Consider the following 20,471-nt stretch of genomic DNA (forward strand, 5'->3'; position numbering starts at 1 on the left):
AAACTTCAATTAAATACACAGAAGTGGCACTCCACAGTAAAATTAAGATCAACTAAATCAATCTATTTTTGGTCTCTATCATTCCATTTGAAGCACCCTCTGGTAACCACCTGAGTATCAAAACCAAGCCTGTACTTACTAAACATGAACTCTGAGAAGTCTGCATGAGAATAAAATATTCAAGGTGTATTTGCTTGGAGTGAAAAAGTAAATCTGGCAAATTTTGGTTTTAAAAAGTAGCTACAACATAAATAAGGAGCAATTAACATTGGGGCCTGGGTCCTGCCTTGCTGCCTTTCCTCTGATGAAATTAAATGGCAAAACCCTCTGACCTCAGCTGACACCCTGGTTCGTGCTGCACACACAGGATGGAGCTGCTGAAAACCAACAAACACAATTCTGAACTTTCATTTGCTCAGGTACTCAAGGACCTCCTCAAATATCTTATGAGGTGCAATTTCTGGTCAAAAACCAAACCAAGAGAGAGCAGGAATTTCTCCCCTTCCCGTAACTCTCCAGGCTGCCTGCAGTAACACTTGCCATCAGATCCAGGGGGATGAACTTCCCAGAAAGCTTTCCTCCAGAGACACCAATTCCCCACCAGATTTATGTCACAGAAACAAGGCTGAATATCCAATTATAAAACAAACAGAAATTACTGCTGCCCCTTTGAGTCCAAATGGGAATGTACAAAGAACCAAGATCAATAAATATGCAAAAAAAAAAAAATCCAGAACAATTGGAATGAGTGGAGAACAGCACACCAGGGAGTGCAAGCCTCCACTGGCACAGTTCCATTACATCCAGTTGTTCTTTGGACTCGTCCAGCTGAGGTTTGAGGATCACTAGGCATATCCTTTCCTGACAATCAATTCCAATATTAAAGCTGGAATCTGAAACCAATTTCAGAGAAATACTCGAAGGCAAAGGAAACCTTCATGCTCTGAGCAAACAACCAAGGCTAAGAACAATGCTTAGAATACTTAAGTGCGCCTTGCTTTTACTGTAAGCCTTTATTTCAGAAGGTTATTTACAGTATAAAACAGTGGATGTAACACAAATCTACATGTAAAGACAAATCTAGAAGCAAATGCTCAGAGCTGAGATGAAAATGCATCTGTAATTTAGATAAATAACAGTTCACTGCAGGAACAACCTCAGCATTCAGGTCTTGTATTTCAGAGCCAGCACAATTTTGCTCATTTAGATTCAAATGCCAAAAAATAGCCCAACTCCTCTCCTGGATGGAAGATTACATCTTTATGCAGGAAAGCTTAGCTGAAAGCTTAGAGGAGTCTGTCAAGGAAAAACAAAGATCCATGTTACATATGTTTATTAAAAGTACCACTTCTGTGTCATTAGCTTAGAGATGTGACATCTCTGCATCAGCTCCAGGTCCAGCTGACAGAACTGTTCCACAGGAATTCCCTGATAGAAAAGGCCTCCAGAATAAAAATGGCACCATGAACCAGCACCTACAGCCAAACTTCCATGTTCAGCCTGAAAAGCTTGAGGCTCAAACTAAAGATTTCTCTTTGTTGCTACTGAGCTGGGTGCTGAAAAACAGATCCTGCAAGAACAGGTAGGACAGAGTGGCCTGTTCTGGTACTTTACTATTTCACATATTTCAGAAAGTAAGAGCACTGGTGTGGAAGTGCTGCTGTAAGGGAAGGGATCCTTGACAGGCTGACAGGCTCAGTGCTGGATTTTTGGCCTAAGCTGTTACATGGAATTGCACAATGAGTAAACAAGGGAGGCAAAGCTGACAGCCCAAGCCCTGCATTAATGACCCAGCAGGTATTTTCACTGCTCATACACGACATGGAAATCAACTTGCAGTTGCAGCCTAAAGTAGCCCTACATAAAAATCATGGAGTGAAGGTTACACACTAGGAAATGCAAGCACTGTGATCACCTGTGAAGCTTCTGCTCAGCCTCCCTTGGAATATGTATGTTCCTTAATTCCCTTCTCCATCATCTTCTTCCCATAAACCCTGACCCAGTGATCTGAGGAGGACAAAACTCCCTGAACACAGTCCTTTTCCTTAAACCCTGTGCTCAGTGTGGAGTCCTGAAGCAGGTCAGACCTTCTTGCACTGCTCCTTTTATGGCACCTCTTCTGCTAAGGATCCACAGCACCCACCTGAGCTCCCACACTGTTCTGCATGTTAATGGACTTTTAAAAGGCTGGAAAACTAAGGACTGTATGAGTTCAAGCCATCCAGAAGGACCTTCTATGCCCAGAACAGATGTCGAGAGTTCAGTTTTTTGAGTACTACTAATTTTTATAGTATTCCTGCTCTGTTTGGGAAATACAACTCCATTACCAGGGGTCTGAGCAGCAGAGTTGAGCGCTCAGGCCTGGAGTTGTGTACTCAGCACCCAAACCATAACTACACACACCTGGAAAGGGTCCCAGCAACTTCCTAGCCAGGGCCACAACCCACAACCAGGCAGGGACACACCTGCCTCTCCAGCATGGCACCAGCCTGACTCACCAGACCATCACCTACAACTTCTTCCCAGATAAAGCCACCTCACCCAGTGCTTCTACAGATACCAGTAATTTAAAATCTTATTGGGCCACCTGGAAATTCTGGATTTCCTCAGGTGTCCCATCCTTCTGCAGTCTCTGTTTAGAATTACCTCAGTTATTACCTGTGGGGATGAACTACTGATGTCAGCACACTCATAGCAATACTCAAAAGATCAAACAGATTGTTAGACACCTGAATATCCAATCATCATTCCTCCCACAAACAGCCTAATCTTTATTTATATTAGTTTATTGGCTCAATTGCACAGCACAGACAAACCCCTGGCAAGCCTTCAGAGCAGACCTGCACTCCCAGTTGGCATGGGAGCTTCATCAACAGCCATGGCCATTGGTACGAGGAAACCCAGCTCATCTGGCTCTGAACAGCAGTTATTTCTGCAGCAACTTTAGAGCAGGCTATTTTCTTGAAGCCATTGACAAAAAAAGCCACTAAATTAGCTCACAAGTCAGTTTGTGTAACACAGAACAGGCCACCTGCCTCAGTGAGGCCCCAGTGCCATGCTCTGTCTGCCACAGCTTTAACTCTTACTTAACTTATCAAAAGGATGTCAGAAGTCTTATGCAAGCTCACCTCTAACGTACTCGTTATCCTCTTAGGAGCCACTGAATGAAATGTGAGTTAATGAATAACACAGTAGGAATTATTTCATTATCCCCATGGTGAGAGAGAGCCATCTAATTCTTGGTGTGATGTCAGACTTGAGAAACAGCCAGTGGTACTCACTCAGGCTTCCACTGCTCACTCAACTGCTACAGCAGTGCTGTTCCCAGAACAAGGCAGCAGGCTGCTCTGACAGCTCAAGAGCAAAGCTGCTCCAGGAGAAATCAGGAATTCAAGCAGCAGGAGTGAGGAACTGGAGTCTGTCACTCTGCTCCCACAGAAGGGAGAGGTTTCTAGCAGCCCACATTTAATGTACAGGCCTTGCACAGGTATGGGAATCAAGGCAATAAGAGCATGTCAGCTCTTCACATTTCCCTCTTTTACAACATCAACCCCACTGCATGTCACCATTTGTCTCTGCTACTAAGTCAGCCTGTCTATTAAACTCCATCAGAACCCCAGGACACCTGCTGAAAGGGAAGTCTGAAGCAAGGTACAGATCCTTCATCAGTTATTAGCAATCCCATCTTCTGGCATTCCAGGCTGCCTCACTTCGACTTCGTTTCAACTAATGCTCTTCACTATAAAATTTGCTGCATTCTGGCTACAAGTACATGTTCACTCCTCTGTGGAAAACACACATCTCCTGCTAGTGCAGGTAGTGAGAACAACTCCAAGAAAGGCCAAAGTCTCCTTCAGGTCATCATTTGCCTCCAATAACAAACCAGCTCTAGATTGCGTGAAGAGTTTGCACGTTTAAAAGTTCAGGCAGCTTCAGAAGGTGTTCAGAGCTGGTATGTTATTGATTTCCTCACTGTGAAGTCCATCCTCACTGCTACCAGGACAGCCATGCCTGGCAGTGCCCTTAGGATAGTCTGGCTCTCAGGACACACGTTCCTTCCTGTCTGGAACACCCCCATACTTCCTTCACATTAGAAGGAGCAGTCAGGAGTAAGAAAGCAGCAGACATTTGAACAACTCGCACTAATTCATTACAGAGCCTACAAGTATTATTTACCAGGTGTTCCCCTCTAATAACCTGCCCAATGAGGAATAAACTACTACACAAGCTAGGTAAAAAACTAAGCAAGAAGAAAAACTGGAAGGCCTGGAAGACCAAAGGTAGGTAATGGACTTCTCATGCAGATAGAAAACCAGAACTCTCTCCCTGACATGTCATAGCCAATTAAAGGCACAACAGAAGCAGATTTCTCTGCATGGACTGCAGAAATTCTCATTCCAGGGAAAGATTTCTCCATACCCTGCTGCTTGCACTCACTCCTGGACAGCCCCAGAGCACCAAGTCGGTGTAACACTCAGAAGCAGAGGACAATCGTGCCACACTCCTTATCTAATGGAAAGAAACACTATCTTCAAGCCAAGCACGTGCTGTCCTGTCATTCTCACGAGTGTGCACATGGAGGATTGTATTCATAGTCCAGGCCTGGCATCACAATCACCGTCAGGAGTGCAATGCTGCAGTATATTTAGAATGGCTCTGTTAATACTATAGTTCAGTTCCATGATACTGTTAATCTATCCCAGCCTGCAAACCCACTATTGTTCCACAAGCATTCAACTTCAATTCTTCGATAACTGCTCGAAATACCAATACTTAAGACACGAATCTCATGGCAGTATCTGTAAAACTGATAGAAAATTCAGCAAGAAACTATGAAAAGCTGACTTTGGAGCAACTTTCTGTCATGTGAGAAGCTTCTGAGCTGGTATGGAGCAGCATCACCTTGTGAGGAGCATCTGTGTGCAGGAATGGCTGAGCCTCTGAGTCAGCCCAAGGTGCTCACCCAGCAGCAGTGCCCACTCACCCCTCAGCTGCTCAGCAGAGCACACAGCTGCCTCAGTACCCAACAATCAGTGCACAACAACACAGAAGGAGGTAGGAACCATGTTTCTGAGGTGTGATGCCACCTAAGAGGGCAATGGGATTGAACTGATGCCCTCACTGCTGAGGCTGGGAGCTCTCATTCTGGCTTGTACACTGATACTGCTGAAGTTGAACCACGTGCTTACATTCCCCACTGAGTCAGAGCTGTCCTTACACAACACGTCCAGGTTCCTCAGGGCTGCTCAGCAGGCCCTTCAGAGGCTGCAGCTGTGCTCCTTCTACAGCTGTACTGGTTAACCAGCCTCTCCTGCCAAGGAAACTGCCAAAGCCATGCACAGCCAAGGGAGATTGGTCTCTCCTGGAAGCATCCTCAGTGCCATGACCACAGCAACTGCATACAAAAACTGCCCTGGGACCTGAAGGCAGATTCTCCTCACCAATAGGCAGATTGTGTCAGATATTGTCTCCTCTCTATCCCTCAGTGAGCAGCTCTTACCTATTTTCACCACACACTTTAGGAGACAGACACACTTGATTCGGCTGTGTGGTCTGGTGGGAGAACAGGGCAGCAATATCCAAGTCTTTAACTCCGGAGTTTACAGCTTAAAACCAATTAAAACTCTTTAGAAGCGAGTAAAAAATGTCATCCAGATTGTCTGGGGATGCATCAGTCATTTAAAAATACAGCTGCACACTGCAGCTTGGGGTTCAAATGTGAACAAGAGCTCAGACATTCCCTCTCTTAACAAAGCCACCACAGCTCTTCCTCACACCCCAAGCTTCTTCCTAGCATTAAGCAGCTGCCTAAGTGAAAGTCAGTTATAAAACCATTTTATCACAACCACTATTTTCTCAAAGCTTAAAAATTAAAACAAGTACTCTGCTACTGGAATTTTCATTACCAGGAAGTTGCAATAATGCTTATTGCATTATGGTTACTGGTTTGTTCTCCCAATGTAACTGCATCAGTTCAATGCTTTGAGTTAATTATTATAGTTTAACTGAGGTAAATGCAAACAGAAACCTAAACAGCACGGAATAAATAGTAGGAGACCAAGCTCAACTATGTAAAGATAAACCAAATACTTCATGATCACCTGCAAGTATGAGGGAAATTCTCACACAGCTCTCATTTGTATGAAAAATTAAAAGCCCTGACAATCACAGCTTCAGAAAGTGGCCACAGGAAAACTATACAGTGAGGTAAAGACTCAGGCTTTTTTCCTGTATCTTGACACTTGGATTAAACTCTGAAGAAAGGTTTATTATAATATTTTAAAAAATAACCACACTATAGATTGCAATATTTCCAGAATATTCTGTCATATTATCCCAGCAATAAAGCATAAATAAGCATAAATGATTCTCTGGAGATACCACCACACCTCCAGAGATCCTCTGAAGCTTCTTCAGATGATAAAGTACCTCCAGCGATACTGTGCTCTCATTCGAGTGAGGGGCAGGAGCTCCAGCAGCCAGGGGGTGATGAAGGCAGCAGAGTCAGCCCTGGCACAGACTGACTGTGCTGAAGGGCCACCAGTTGCCATGGAAGTCTCCCGAGTTCCGCTGCCGAGGCTGACCTTGGAGCTGGTCAAACAAGTGGCTCATGTGAATCTGCTGCTCTGAGATGCTCAGGGAAGCTGTGAACTGCCCAGAGGAGTGACTGCCACACAACAATGTGCTCACTGCAGAGCAGTGCTCCAACACCACTGAATAGACAATGCAAAGAGCCATTCAAGTGTCAGTCTTCCAGAGCAGCCAGGACAAAGTGCTTTTTGTTTCTGTCTTTGAGATCCTGACAAATCAAAAATAGATTAAGTGTGCTGGCAGAGTGGCCTCACCTCCCAGCCGGATATGTAATCCCACGGCAGAGGGCTGCCAGTGCTCTGCAGGAGCTCACAGCCAGCACACCCAGCCATGCTCGGCTCCCTGGGAGAGCTCGGCAGGGAATCACACCTTGGAGCTTCATGGGAAGCTCAGAGGAATCACTCTGCTTACAGCCAAGCTCAAATATAACTCGGAGATAAGAACTGCTAGTCCTGATTCTATAGGGAAAGAGGACTCTGTGCCCGAGCACAGGAACCACTGAAGGCTTTATTATCTCTAGCGAGGCTCTGAAATAGATACATTTGTGTTTTGTACAATTTCCATTTAACCTTGCTAATTTCCTTTGCATTATTTTTTTGCAGCTCAGGGACAAAAACCGTTACTAAGTAACTCCCCAGGATGAAGTTTCAGTGAATTAGTTCTCACTGCTGAATTACATACATAAGCATCTCAACATCCACAAATCCAACAGCCCACTACTCCAAAAACCACAAGGAGTAAGCACAATCTGTGCAAAAACACATTAATGTTTATCAAGCAACATATCAAATCTTACCACAAATACTAAACAAAATCCAGCAATTCAACTGCTTCAGTTAACAATTAATAAAAGCTCTGAGGAAAAGGAATGCACCTGCTTCCACTTCCTACTCAAAATAAATTTCGAGTACATCTGAAGGAATACCTCAGATACCAAACAGTTTCAGGAGCTACGTTTTTGAAGGATAATTTGAAATCCTTCACAGCTTTTTGCCCAGTGAAGGCTGCTCTAAACCAGCACAATCAGCAGAGGCACCCTTTTACCACAGAAACACAGCAAAGCACTGCAAAAACACTTGTTAAATGCTTCACTTGCAGCAAGCCTGATTAAGGGTTAAAATCCCCTTTGGAGTATCAGTGTAGTCATGCTAAGCACAGCACTAAGACTGCTTGTTAAACTCTGAACAACACAGGTGAAGCTGCTGATTTCTACCTCAAATGGGTCTGCAAGGAGCACTGTCACTCTGTCACTTGTGACAAGGAGTTAAAGCACTGGAAGGAAGAGAGAGAACAACACTGGAATTGTGATGAATTTAACGCCCCTCCAGCAGCTCAGTAAGAGCACCAGTTCTGTGAAAGGTTTGCACCAAGCTATCTCAAAGTACTAAAAATGGATATAATTCAAGCCTACTGTGTAACACCAAACAAATCTGTTACTTCTCCACTTAAAAATTCATTGAGGCTTCAAAGCAGGACACACCTAACTAGACAAACTAAAAGATTAATTCCTTACATCAGAGTTGAAGCATTCAGACCCTTCCATCCAACCTACTTCATTTTTAAGATATTCCAGCATATGGCAGAGCATTCACCCAGCCTATTTTGTGTGGATGAGACATCAGTAAGGACTTTTCCCCATTCCTCCTCAAAAAGCACACCTGTAAAACTGCCATCAGATACAATGTAAAATATTTCACTTCAAGATAAGGGATAGACAGTCATCTCAAATATTTCAAGAAATTTCCAGGATTTCACAAAAACTCACCAGCAGATCAACTCCTAAATCCTGATTTAGCAGTTCCATAAGCAAAATGAAGAATGAGAAAGGTGTAGCAAGATGGGCACAGCTGCTTGTTCACTCCAGGTCTCATTTACTTTTCTGCTCAAGAAGAACTCACTGGGTAGGTTGGTTTTGAGTGACACACACCTTGGTATTTAAATAACTGAGATCTAGAGATGTAGGACGGAGGTGAACAAGCAGGAGTTAACTCTTCAAACAAATGCAGGTTTTAACAGGATAAATGCTTACCCTATACTAAAGTTTAAAGGTTACAAAAGCTCAGTGTTGGAGGAACAGATCAGCACCAGGCAACAAGTTTTTAAAACATGGCAAAGATATTCTGAATTCCGTGTAGAGGCAGAGCTGTCACTCACCCAGCATGATCTATGGATTCCCAGCTCCACAGGAAGGTTCACACTTTCTCTTTCACATTCTTATATACAATAAACTCTCAGTTTGTTCTTTCTTTAATCTGAGTTCTGGTTATAATGTTATTTAAAAAAATAAAGTAACCAAGTCATGATTTTTAGAAGTCGCAGCCTTCAGGAGTCACCTAACAAGCAACAGATTCTTCAGACAAGTTTCAAGCCATCAAATTTGTTTCAACATGTACAAACTCTGCTAAGTCAAATCTTTCAACAATACTCACCAAAGGGTGACCCAGGGGAGAATACAATGGCACAACATGACTAATTGCTATTCAGTCAAGGTGCAGGTTATGTTTTCTTTTGCAGGCATGATGGATGCATGGGGTCCTCCTACCAAAATTATCTTCACACAGCTGCACAAGCCCTCTCCGAACTGACCCCAGGGTATTCCTTCATTTTCCATATTTTAATTATTTACAAATAGTTAAGCATATCTTAAGAACAGCAACCCCACAGAGGGACCCAAGTTCTTCCTCCTAAGTTTTCCAGTGGCAAACAGGAGTTTTGAAGCTCTAGAAAACAGGTGCTGCAACACCAGTTTAAAGTTTACTATTAATCAATCCATGGAAGCTTAAAAGTTGACCTTTCACAAGCAGCAAAACTTGCTACATCTGCCAGTGCACCACAAACGTGCTCCACAGTCCCATCTCCAGACTCCTGAAAATCAAATGTCAGCAATGAAACCACCAAGACTCATCAGCCTACCTGAAGAGGCTGGAGTGCTCTCTGCATCTGCAGAAGTGACTATCACCTTCCAAACCCAGCCTGGAAATTGAGATCAGCTCTAGGAATTCTTTATTGTCTTGGCAAGAGACAGCATAAAAATTGTGGAATTGAAGTGCATAAATTAGGTTTTGGCATTGGCCTTTCTGTAAGCTAAACTGGATTCACCCTAGCCCACCTGCTCACTTCTTGCACAAAAACATTCAGTCCTTTTCAGGATCCAAGTAAGTTCAGACCAATTTCTTTGGACAAGGCATGTTTTAATTGACCACTCCTTGCCTTCATGTAGTCACTTTATCTCAATATACATTACTAGACCTATAGCATATTTATAGAAAAAATATTTCTTAATTACTACACAACTTGGTCTGCTGGGATTGACATATGGCAGTAAGGGTTGACTACGAGAGTAAAAGCTGAATTTTGTTGGAAGAACCAGAAAAGAAACCTAACAGTAGCTAGAAATACTTAGAAAGTGAAAGGAGACAAAGCAGATTAAGCCATATTGCAGTCCTGGGGATCTTGAAATATGTTCAAATACATGAGGCTTAGCCCTACTAGGTCCCTGCTTTGAATACTAAATAACTTGGGTCTAGGAGAGAAAAGCATGCTAGAAGCAGGAAAGGATCTGCATTCAGCAAGGACTGCTCAGGTAATCCCTGCCTCTGTGAGCAGTGGTCCAGCCTCGGGCACTGGTACAGTTTAGAAAGCTGGACAGTAACTTGAAATACTAATGTTTAGAAAAATAAGCTACAGGACACAACAGCTTGTAACTTACTCTTTAGGGAGCTGCCAAGTGCTTCCTCCCCAACCCGAGCAAATCAAGGTGCCTTATGCAAGAGGAAAAGTCTTCATACCTGAGTGCTGAATGGGACCACAGCAGGCTGGGACATGATGCAACAGCACCATTAGTTTTAATGGGGCTGCTCTCTGGGTGTGACCCTGCAAGGAGGGGAGCACAACTGGGACCGTACACAAACAGCTTAGTAAAAATCCACACTCGACAGAGAAAGCAAGAAATAGCTCTTATTGTCTTTGCTATACCAGTCTTACACTTGTCAAATGAAGCAAAACCCTTTGTCCACAGCTCCCCAGGCTGACTCCACCAGACCCACCCAGCTCAGGCATCAGCAGTGGCAGTGATGAATCCAACCACCCTCTACAGGTAAGCAGAGTACCAAGCAGGTTTCCAGACTGCATCTTACTCCCTGCTGATTACAACAGCAGGTTTGGCACTGCTGACTCCTCGGTGATTTACTCTAGAACTCTCACCCTTAGACCCCTGTGCTGCTCAGTTACCACCAGCCCTTCAAGAGTTCACAGGAAGAAGTGCCTGTACAAGGAGAACACTGCAGAGGAGTTGGAATGCCCCAGCAATGGAAAGCGAGACAGCTCTGCAGCCTGCCAGTCAGCACTGGAGAAGGAAAGGATAATTTGCCTGGAGTAATGAGCTAAGTATAGAGTCTCCACGATTCCAGTGGCCCAATTATCTCTGCAATTCTTCTGATGCGAGTGGAACACCTTGGGAGGCAGCCAGCTCCAGCTGCAGGTAGAACCAGGGACTGAAGCCACTGCCCTGATCTTGTGTTTAACAGACCAAATTCTGCAAAAGCAGCACCAAGAGTCAAGACCAACATTTTCTAATTCACTGGAATCTTTTTGCCATCCTCACTTCATTACCATATTTCAGCACTTTAGGGAACCCTATACTATTTTAGAAAACCCCTTGCCCCGTCCTCTCCCCAGGTCAGTGTTTAGCAGTCACCCTCATCAAGTGTCAGCATTCAGCCTGTCATTTAAAAGCCAAAATTCCAGTTTGACAAGTGCAAGGCATTTTGGTTAAAGCTTCTAAAGCCTGCAGAACTGAAAGGGGGGGAAAGCAACATGACAGTGACCAGGCACATTGGTACCATTAGACAGCTATACAGGGAGCTACTGCTTTTTGAAATTCACTGTTAATGAATATTTATTATTCCTTTACTTCAACAAGGGTTTCTGTTGCTCTACACCCATGTAGTCACACACTCTGTAAGAAGGACCTACAATTAGCTGTACCACCTATTTTCCAGCAAGGAGATTTTGCCCCAAATTCCCTTGTAATGATTTGAACACTGTAGGATATTGAACACTCAGGTACAGTGAAAGTACATTGAAGCTGAAATCCTCTTTATAATGAATTTGGAATTTTAGAGCAGGTATCTGATCTCCTTCCTTACTGACAAGTCTAACTGACCAGATGACTTTGCCAGAACACAACCCAGCCCAAAATACTAAACACTTGGCCATGGATCTCCAAAACTGAAAATTTCCATGTGGCTTCTCTGTGCAGCCCCAATTTACTCATCTGTTACGTCCAGGGATGCTCTGCAGCAGTAAAGTACACTAACCAAACACCTCCAAATCATGTGATACTCACGCTTGAGTCTGAAGGGATTAAGAGATTTCAGCCCAAAGTAAAAGAAAACAAGCAAGCTATTGTATTCTACATTAGAACACAACTGTGCCTTGACTATAATCCACCAGCCAAACCTACAAGGAAAGCTGAGCAGACCTCAAAATATTTACCTTGTTCCATCTTCCTTCTTTTTCCTCAGAGAGTTCAGATTTTCCCAAAGTGCAAAAAGGTGCATTCTTTTGGAAGTTACTCAAAGAAAGGTTCACTGAACATAGACAAAGATGATAATTTAATTATAATGGGTATCCAACCAGAATATAATGCCCTGTTCACAGCAAATTCCTGCTACCAGCAGTGAGAGAAAATTAAGAATCTGAATCCTCAAATGTACTCATGACTAGTATGTTCACCAATCAGCACACAATTAAGCATTCCTGTTCTCTAATTGTAAAGATGAACACTTGTTTGATAAGGATTAGTCATTAATTTGATGAAAAGCTTATCCACTCTTAAAAATCCATGCACAGTGTTTAGATGGAGAGAAAAGTTCTGCAGGCAATAGCAGTAAATTTGCAAGTTTACATTAAGTACACTTCACTTGCTTTCAAGCTTCCATTTATTAAAGGAAAATAATCAAAATAATCTAGAAATGCCATCTGCTTAGACATTTTAGTCAGGTTTCTTGGATCAAAAGTTCAACCATGCCTACACTACACTAAGTATTTGTTCTCAGAAGTGAATAAAAAAGAAACAAAGAAAATGCAAATACAACAATTAAAAAAAAATCAAAGCTATCAGGTCAAAACACTTAAAAGAAAGGTGATTCTACTCTGATTGACCACAGCAGCCTGGCTGCAGAGAGTTCAGAGAAATGTCCTCACATTAAATTTCAAGCCAAGCTGCTCTGTGAGTTTTCTTCTCACTGCCTCTAATTTTGGCTCATTGATTCTTTGTCGGGAGAAGGACAAGTATTTGAAAAGCCTGAACTTAGAGACCCACAGAATGGCAGAAGTCAGCTTTGACAACAGTCATTTTAGTTGGAGAAGACACCAAAGGGTGGATGCAGATAAAACTCTGGACAGATTCCAGCTGCAGTACATCCAGCACTAGGTCTGGAAAGGTCTCCAAGCAAAGGTCTCCAGCCTAACCAGGATGCATCAACCAGCACAACTTCCCAGCAGCTCATCTCTCTCTGGTTTAAGTTTCCATGATAGCAATCACACACTTGCATATAGCAATGGAACAAGCAAAGCTTTCCCAGGTACACATTTAGGCCAATTATGGCTCCAAGAGATGAGATCAGCCAGCCACAGCCACTGGCATCCTCCTGTCCTCATCCTCACAAGGAGAACAGGGACAGCCAGGCTGCTGGGGCCCTCCTAACCACTCCACAGGATATTCCAGGGAAATGTTTTCCACCACTTCCAATCCTAGAAATACCAAGGAGACTTTCCACCAATTCCAGACCTAATGGCAGCCACTTCCATGAGTAGCCTTGGACTTAAACTCATCTTGAATGGACATAGTGATATCATAAGAGTGACAGGACAGATCTAAACGGTGGATCAGCTGCTAGACTGGATCCTTCTGACATCTGTACCAAATTGAGGCCTCACTTCCAAAGTACCTGAAGTTACTCAGGTAGGATCTTGTGTAGGATATGGAAGGTATTAAGATTCCACAGCACAGTTCAAATAGATTGTTCTTAGCCTCTATGTCCTCCCTCTTTTTGTACAGTTTCTTTAATCCACCCTTCAGTTTCACTCAACTCTTCAATACTTTAAACTACTACTCCTAGCAACTGAAAAAAACCAAAAATCAGTATTCTGGTAGTCTACCCTTGACCTGGACAGTGCTAAACTCTACATGACAGGGGAGATACTCACAGGAAGATCTGATTTTATATCTGTTTTCTGAAATCCTGCCACCAGCCATACAGAAACTCCAAAAAATAAGAAACCTACTTGCCCAGAACAGTCAAACCTCAGAGGAACTGAGGAGTCAGACTCACAGGGCCTGGGAGTCTTATGATACACATGAGCCCTGTGTGAAGGGCTGCTCTCAGGGTGAGCTGGGGAGATGCCCTGCAGCGAGTCCTGCCTTTGCTCTGCTCTCCAAGGACGCTCAGGAAGGCAGCCAAGTGCATCTTGTCTTCACAGACTCCATGTCAACCTACACAGACAGGATTTCTGCCCTCTCCTCCCTCAGGTGCCTGGCAGCAGCTCCCCCCAGGTGCTTCCACCAGCAGAAGAAGAAGCACTGGAGAAAACAAGTCTCATTTTGTCAGGAGTCTGCCCTTTCCTGGTTGATAGAGAAGTCAAAACCTTCCTTTAAAGGTACAAGGAGAAACTATTTTTATTTCTCTGTCCTTTCAGGTAACACCACAGAATTAATGCTTTGATTACAGCCCTCGTTTGCAGTCCCAAACTTGGAGAAGCAAATGAGGCCCACAAAAGGGCAACACAAAACTGTTCTACCAGTGTTTCTATAAATAATGTCTATACCAGTGCACAAATCTCTGGTATTTGAAAGAAAAACTACAAAGACTTAATAATGGCAATGCAGCAGCCTTCCTCCACAAATTCAACCTGAAATGTATTACTTCCCCCCATACTGATTACATGTTCCAGAAACTAAACCTCAGAGTACCAGAACAATCCAAAATACTTAGAGACTATTAGACTTGTATATACAAAAGACTTCATCATACAGACAGGCACCCTAGAGATTTATTTCATGCTACTTTGTTTTCAAATCAAAAATCTCAGTTAAAGAAAGATTTATACCATTTTCACTGGTTTTCCCTGATGAAAATCTTTCTTAAAATAGGGTACAAGAGCCTTTGATAGAAGTCTTAGCCATGGGCCTGGTGTGCTCACAGCAAGGAAGAAACACATCCAGGAAGTAAAGTTACTAGGACAACGACGACCACTTGAAAAGCAAGTAGCAGAAATTACAGTGGGAAAAGTATTTTTCAATTCTTATCTCAGTAAGGGCTAAACCAAAGCAGGACCTGAGAGGTCATATCTGGTACATCTGCTAGAGATAGTCCCAGTAAAGAATAACTTCAGTTCTGAAATTACCCCAAGACGAGGTCACCCTGCAGATGATGCAGGAGTTTTTGGAATAAAATCAAAAGGAAGGGAGCACAGAATACACAGTTCAAGACCAACACACACAGGATGGAAGAAGACAGTTAAATATCAAAATAACAGAATACAAGTCTTTCCCACATGGATATTCACTGCCTTCTAGACCATGTTCTGGAAGCTCTGAGCCTCATGGCAGCCTTCCCTGCTGTCCAGTCCCAGAAGTACACACATTTCAACACTCCCTGTTATGGCTCTCCCTCTGAAGAACACACCCCAGTCAGGGGGGTGGTCTGTTCCGGCTGCCCTTCAGGAAGTCCAGCTCTTCCCAAGTAGCCAGGGACTAACACCAAGACTCAGATTTCATTCCAGCTTCAAGCTAATTCCACAGGTGACAGGGTAATTGTCCAAGCTAAGCTCATCTAGCACTAGTTCTAATGCTCCACCAGATACAGAATCAACCCTGAAGCTGACCCCCTGCACGCTGCAGAATCATGTGGTGACCAACCAATGCCACAGAAGACAGGGACTGCATCAGCTCCATCACCACCTCAGATGAAGCTCTCTGCAGCAAGGCCATCCCCATTTCCATCGTGGTTTGTCAGCCCATCACAATGAATGCTGCAAACAACAGCCAGATGTGCTGAGCAAGGCAAAGGACAACTTGCTTTGCTTGTCACCTCCCAGGGCTCCTCCAAGCCTCAGTTTCTTTGATGTTCTACCCTCCTTCAACTAACACCCAACTGCAAAGCTGCATTTTGAAGTATTTACAATTCAGTATTTTGGTTCAATTTCTCTTTAAAAAGGGGGTTGATACTGCTTAGGATCTATCTGCTAGTATTACTGAGGGCACATTTCATTACTGGCATGAGTGGTTATGTACAACTGCCTGCCCCCAAGACAGCCCACCAATGCTACTTTACAGCTCTTCACTGCATTCCTAATCAAGAGGAAAAATAATGGATTTACTACTCCAAAATCAACTTCAACTTCCACTGGAGTCTTGCTCAAGGTATTAACTTCTCAGAAATGGCAATAATTCAATACAGCAACTTGCATAAGTTTAGTTACAATATCACTGAACAAGTCTTCAAGCCTTCTGAAAGTCAGCTCCCCCAAGGAAGGCCAACAACACCCTATTTAGGAAGTCTTTTGCAGAGCCTGGGTTTTTTCCCCCTTCTTATCAGAGTTTGGAAGAGTTCCAGCACCACGATAGCTATTACAATGTCATTAGCTGCTTCACTCATGCATATACACACACAAATTCAAAAAAAACTTCCAGATGGATCTCACCATGGTTACCTTGTTGCAACTATTTTCAGAATTAACACCCAAGAGGAGGAACAGTGCCTCTGAAGGACCCAGTTGATCCCAGGAAGCTCTACAGAGCATACATCCAGTTACCAGCTTAATCTGCAGCCACACTCATGTGTCAAAACAACTGCTGCTTTGCAGACTTTACCTGAAGATTCCAAGTCTGAGGAGTTTCAGAAGACAAACCAAAGCCAGGCATCAGCAACTATGTTTTAATTGAAGCCTTTACAAACAGTGCTTCCTGCTGGACACCTGTGACTCCAGAAACAACTTTTCCATTTCAACCAACATTCCAGAAAGCCGCCTGTTTGCCCTCCCTCCCTTCCTCCCCAGCTCACTTTGCACGGCTCTGCAGGTCCAAGCCTCACTTCCAGGTGCACACTGGTACTTCCTGAAGGAGAACAGAGCACCTGTGGCTCAGAGCAGCACAACCTGACACCTCGTAACAGACTGAACGTCAGAGATACCACTGCTTGCAACAAGATCACGCTGCATTTCTTCCCTGCTGCTACAGGCTGGTTCCTTCCTGTAGCTCTGAGCAGCAGGGATGGACTCGAGGCCTTCCTTAAGGGATGACACATTGCCCCTGGAAAGCTTACAACCAGCTGGGGGTCACCTCCCTGACACCACTACCAGAAATTATTAAGCAGGTGAAGGGAAAAACAGGTCAGGGCTACTCATGCTCCAGTTTACCCCTCTGTGTTATCAAGTCCATTCTGTCAGTGCTTCTCAATTGCTCAAAGCAAAGGGACAAAGTTGGGGCTGTTTTGCTAAAGCTGGCCTCCAAATAAGGCCAGCTGACACCAAAGGAGGCTGTGGTTTGTGACCTCTGCCCATCCCACAAGCAGCTGACACGTTTGCAAGCCAATGCACACAGCAATCCTGCACCCGTTCAGGGCTAAGGCATCCAAGGTAGAAGCTGGAAAGCAGCAGGAGCTGAGGGCTCCGGCTCTTTGCTGAGCATAGTAAACAGTCCCAGTAAAATGTCAGTATTTCAAATTGCCTCAATTGACAATTCCTCCACTTTGAGGTCTTCACTTTGTCACTAACTTCACTTTGAGGTCTTTCATGCAAACCACTTGGCTACCCTGAAATTCTGAAGCATCACAAAGAAAGAAATACTTGCCTTTTAAGAATCAAGTTTTTCACAAGAATTACAGTACAAATTGAGCCCCAAGCATATCCCTAAAGTTTTCCTGACAGCACTGGGAAGTTACTGCACCAATATCTAGAAGAGGGCTGAAGTTACAAGACATGAAGCTTGTTTCTCAAAGTTTAAAATCCACGTGGGATCTCACAGGCAGATCTTTACACCACCAGCTACTCAGGCTGGAGACAAATGCAGAACAGTTGCCTGTTATTTCTGGGGCAATTCAGTATCTAACTGGTTATTTTGAGAGAAACATGCCATTACTTTGATTCAGCTAGAGTAAGCTACTATGAAACACACGCATGTTTGAGTATCTGGATGTTTCATTCTGGTTCACAGGATTTGATGAGCGCTAGTTTGGCTGTTTGGAGTCCCGTGCTCTGAAGACACCATCCGTACCAACTGGAAGAGTCCAATCCTGTTGTATCCAGTTACCATTCCTCATAGGAAGCCACCAGAGCAGGAACAACCTTCACAGCCCTTTGAGCTGTGCAGGTGAAACCATCTCAAAGTCCATGCTGGATGCCAAGCCAGTTCCTCCACAGAGACAATTCTTCTCAGACTTGCCAGGCTCCTGCCTGTTACTCCAACCCAAAGATCCCTTCTCCTAAGTTACTCCTTTTTTCCAGGTTACTTGCCAGCAAAGCACTGCACAGCCATGTTCCTCCTACTCCTGCAAGCTGACAACATACTTCTCTCCATCATCCTGGCTTGCATGTAGGTGGAATGAGATCTGAGATAAAATATTGTATCCTCTATTTCAGAAGCCTGGGCAGGCTCCATTTCTGTCTCATCCAGCTGCAGATGGCCATTTTTATGCAAAGTAAATAAATAAAATTAAATGAGAGCTTATCAAGCTGACCTATTCCACTTTTGTGGTATCATTTGTGGGTTACATGGCTTGTTCCTTGAGCAGGTTAACAGTGATATTTTAGTAATTGCTAGTGCAGACAGTTCATGCAATAGATGCTAACAGCGCCCCAGACAGGCATCTATAGCACTGCCAGTGAGTGAATTCAGCTTGGCTCTCTGTTTATCATTCCTATAACCTGAAGGGGGACAAGAGCACTTTTCAGTGCAAACACCCAGAGAAATATCACTGTTGGTGCACCTTTGCCCTTCCCCAAGCTCCAAAGCAGGCATAGAGCTACTTGTCACTGAAGCACTTTAGAACCTCATGCCCCACCTTCACTTATCTGCACAGTTTCAACACTTACAGCCCAGTATTTCCTGTGCTAGGAAAGAAAGCACCACTTCTATCTCCCAAGCCCACTGTAATCAGTAACAGCTGAAGCAAAGCAGGTATCAGATATCAGCCTCCTCCCCTCCAGTTTACAAGCACTCCTTCATAAAACCTCCTTCATCTCCACCAAAAAAAGTTCATTTCCAAATATCACATGCTTCAGCAGCAGACAAAAGGCATCTCAGTTCTTTATCTGAAGCTCAGAGCATGACAAGTACTACAACAAACCTGTCATAGCTCCTTCCGTCACGCTGCCACCCCTTCCCAGTAGACTCACCTTTATAATATAAATAATAGAAATATGCTTTTATATTCACCAGAAAGCCAAGCTGTGCTTCCACTCAGCACTACCTGACATGATTCACTGCCAAGTTCTTTTCTTCTAAAAGAAAGTCTTATTGCACATGGCTACATCACACAAGAAAACAAACAGGTGAAGCACACAGAAAAGTGCCTATAAGACCTGAAGTCTGCAAGAGTTACAAGCTCACACCCAGCCTTCCCACAGTAAGGGAAGTGTGCACAGAAAGGAAAGAAATCAGTTTCCTGTATAAAGTTGTGAAGAAACACCAGGTCTCATCTGCTGCTCAAAAAACATTCTCTAAAAGAGCAAGAGCAGGAACAACTTCAATGCACAAACTTAAACTCCATGTTTGGGGTGCAAAGCACTTACCAGGGAAGGGCAACATCTGCTCATATCCCAGCAAAACAACAGGACTATTAAAAAGGAAGACGGGGAAGAGCCGTAATTAAAGCCCCAAAACCATATAAACAAAAAGCCTTAACAAGTCCCACTCATAAAAGGAACGGGAATTTCGGCCGCACGCACAAGGGCAGCTGAACACTGCTGACACCACAGCCCCAGCGGCCGGAGCAGCCGAGCAGGGGCCGGCGGCAGCCAGCGGCACGGGACGATCCCCGGCCGGGCTCGGCGGGGACCGGCCACCCCAACGGGCCGGGCAGCGGGGCGGCAGCGTCGGGCGAGGCCCGCAGGCCACGGGCAGTGGCAGCCCCGGTGCCGCCGGGAGCTCACCCTGCCCCGGCCGCCCGAGCCCGGCAGCGCAGGGCCAGGGCCCGGGCCCGGCATCGCCGCCAGCCCGGCTTCGAGAGGCCACCGGCTCCTCCTCCTGCCGCCCGTGCCGAGCGGAGCGGAGCGGGGCCGAGGGCGCCGTGCCGGCCCCGCCGCCGCCCCTCGCCCGCAGCCGAGGGGGCGTGTGCGGCCCTCAGTGACAGCGCGGCCGCGCTCCGCCAGGCCCCGGCGCGGCGAGCCGGCCCTCCCCGCTGCAGGACCAGGAGCACCCCGGCGGGTCCTTACCGCTGGGCAGGGCATGGCGCGGAGCCCCCGCCCGTGCCGGGGCGCGGCGTCCTGCCGGGGCCGGGGTCGCTGCGGGCTCGGGGCCGCCGTCGCCGCCTCACGGACACAACAACATGGCGGCCGCGCGGCCTCCTCCCTCCTCCCCCCGCGGGGCGGGGCCGGGCGCGCGCCGCTCCCGCCCTCCGCCCTCAGGGGAGGGGAGGGAGGGGGGCGGCCCCGGCCCCGGCCCCGGCCCCGGCCCTCGCTGAGGGACCGTGGGGTCACGGAGCCGGGGAATCACGGAATCGCGGCGTCATCGAGGCTGGAAGAGCATCTGCTGGTTTAAAAGCATCTGCTGGCTTAAGAGCATCTACTGGTTTAAGATCGCCTCTTCCAACCGTCAGCCCAGCACCGCCACCGTAACCCCCGAACCACCCCACCACATCACCCAGGGGCAGATGCAG

At 45.3% G+C, this 20,471-nt stretch overlaps 1 protein-coding gene across 3 annotated transcripts in view; it reads right to left on the reverse strand.

Moving 5' to 3' along the window:
* Window positions 1-20,142, reverse strand: part of MTMR3 (myotubularin related protein 3) — a 74,257-nt gene extending 54,115 nt beyond the window's left edge. For all 3 annotated transcript variants that reach the window (XM_021537314.2, XM_021537312.2, XM_021537309.2), the window contains exon 1: window positions 20,029-20,142. The gene's annotated coding sequence lies outside the window, so the exon portion shown is untranslated. The remainder of the gene's footprint in view (window positions 1-20,028) is intronic.
* Between the last annotated feature and the right edge of the window lie 329 nt (window positions 20,143-20,471).

The sequence above is a fragment of the Lonchura striata genome, chromosome 18 (assembly GCF_046129695.1).
Source record: "Lonchura striata isolate bLonStr1 chromosome 18, bLonStr1.mat, whole genome shotgun sequence".
NCBI lineage: Eukaryota > Metazoa > Chordata > Aves > Passeriformes > Estrildidae > Lonchura > Lonchura striata.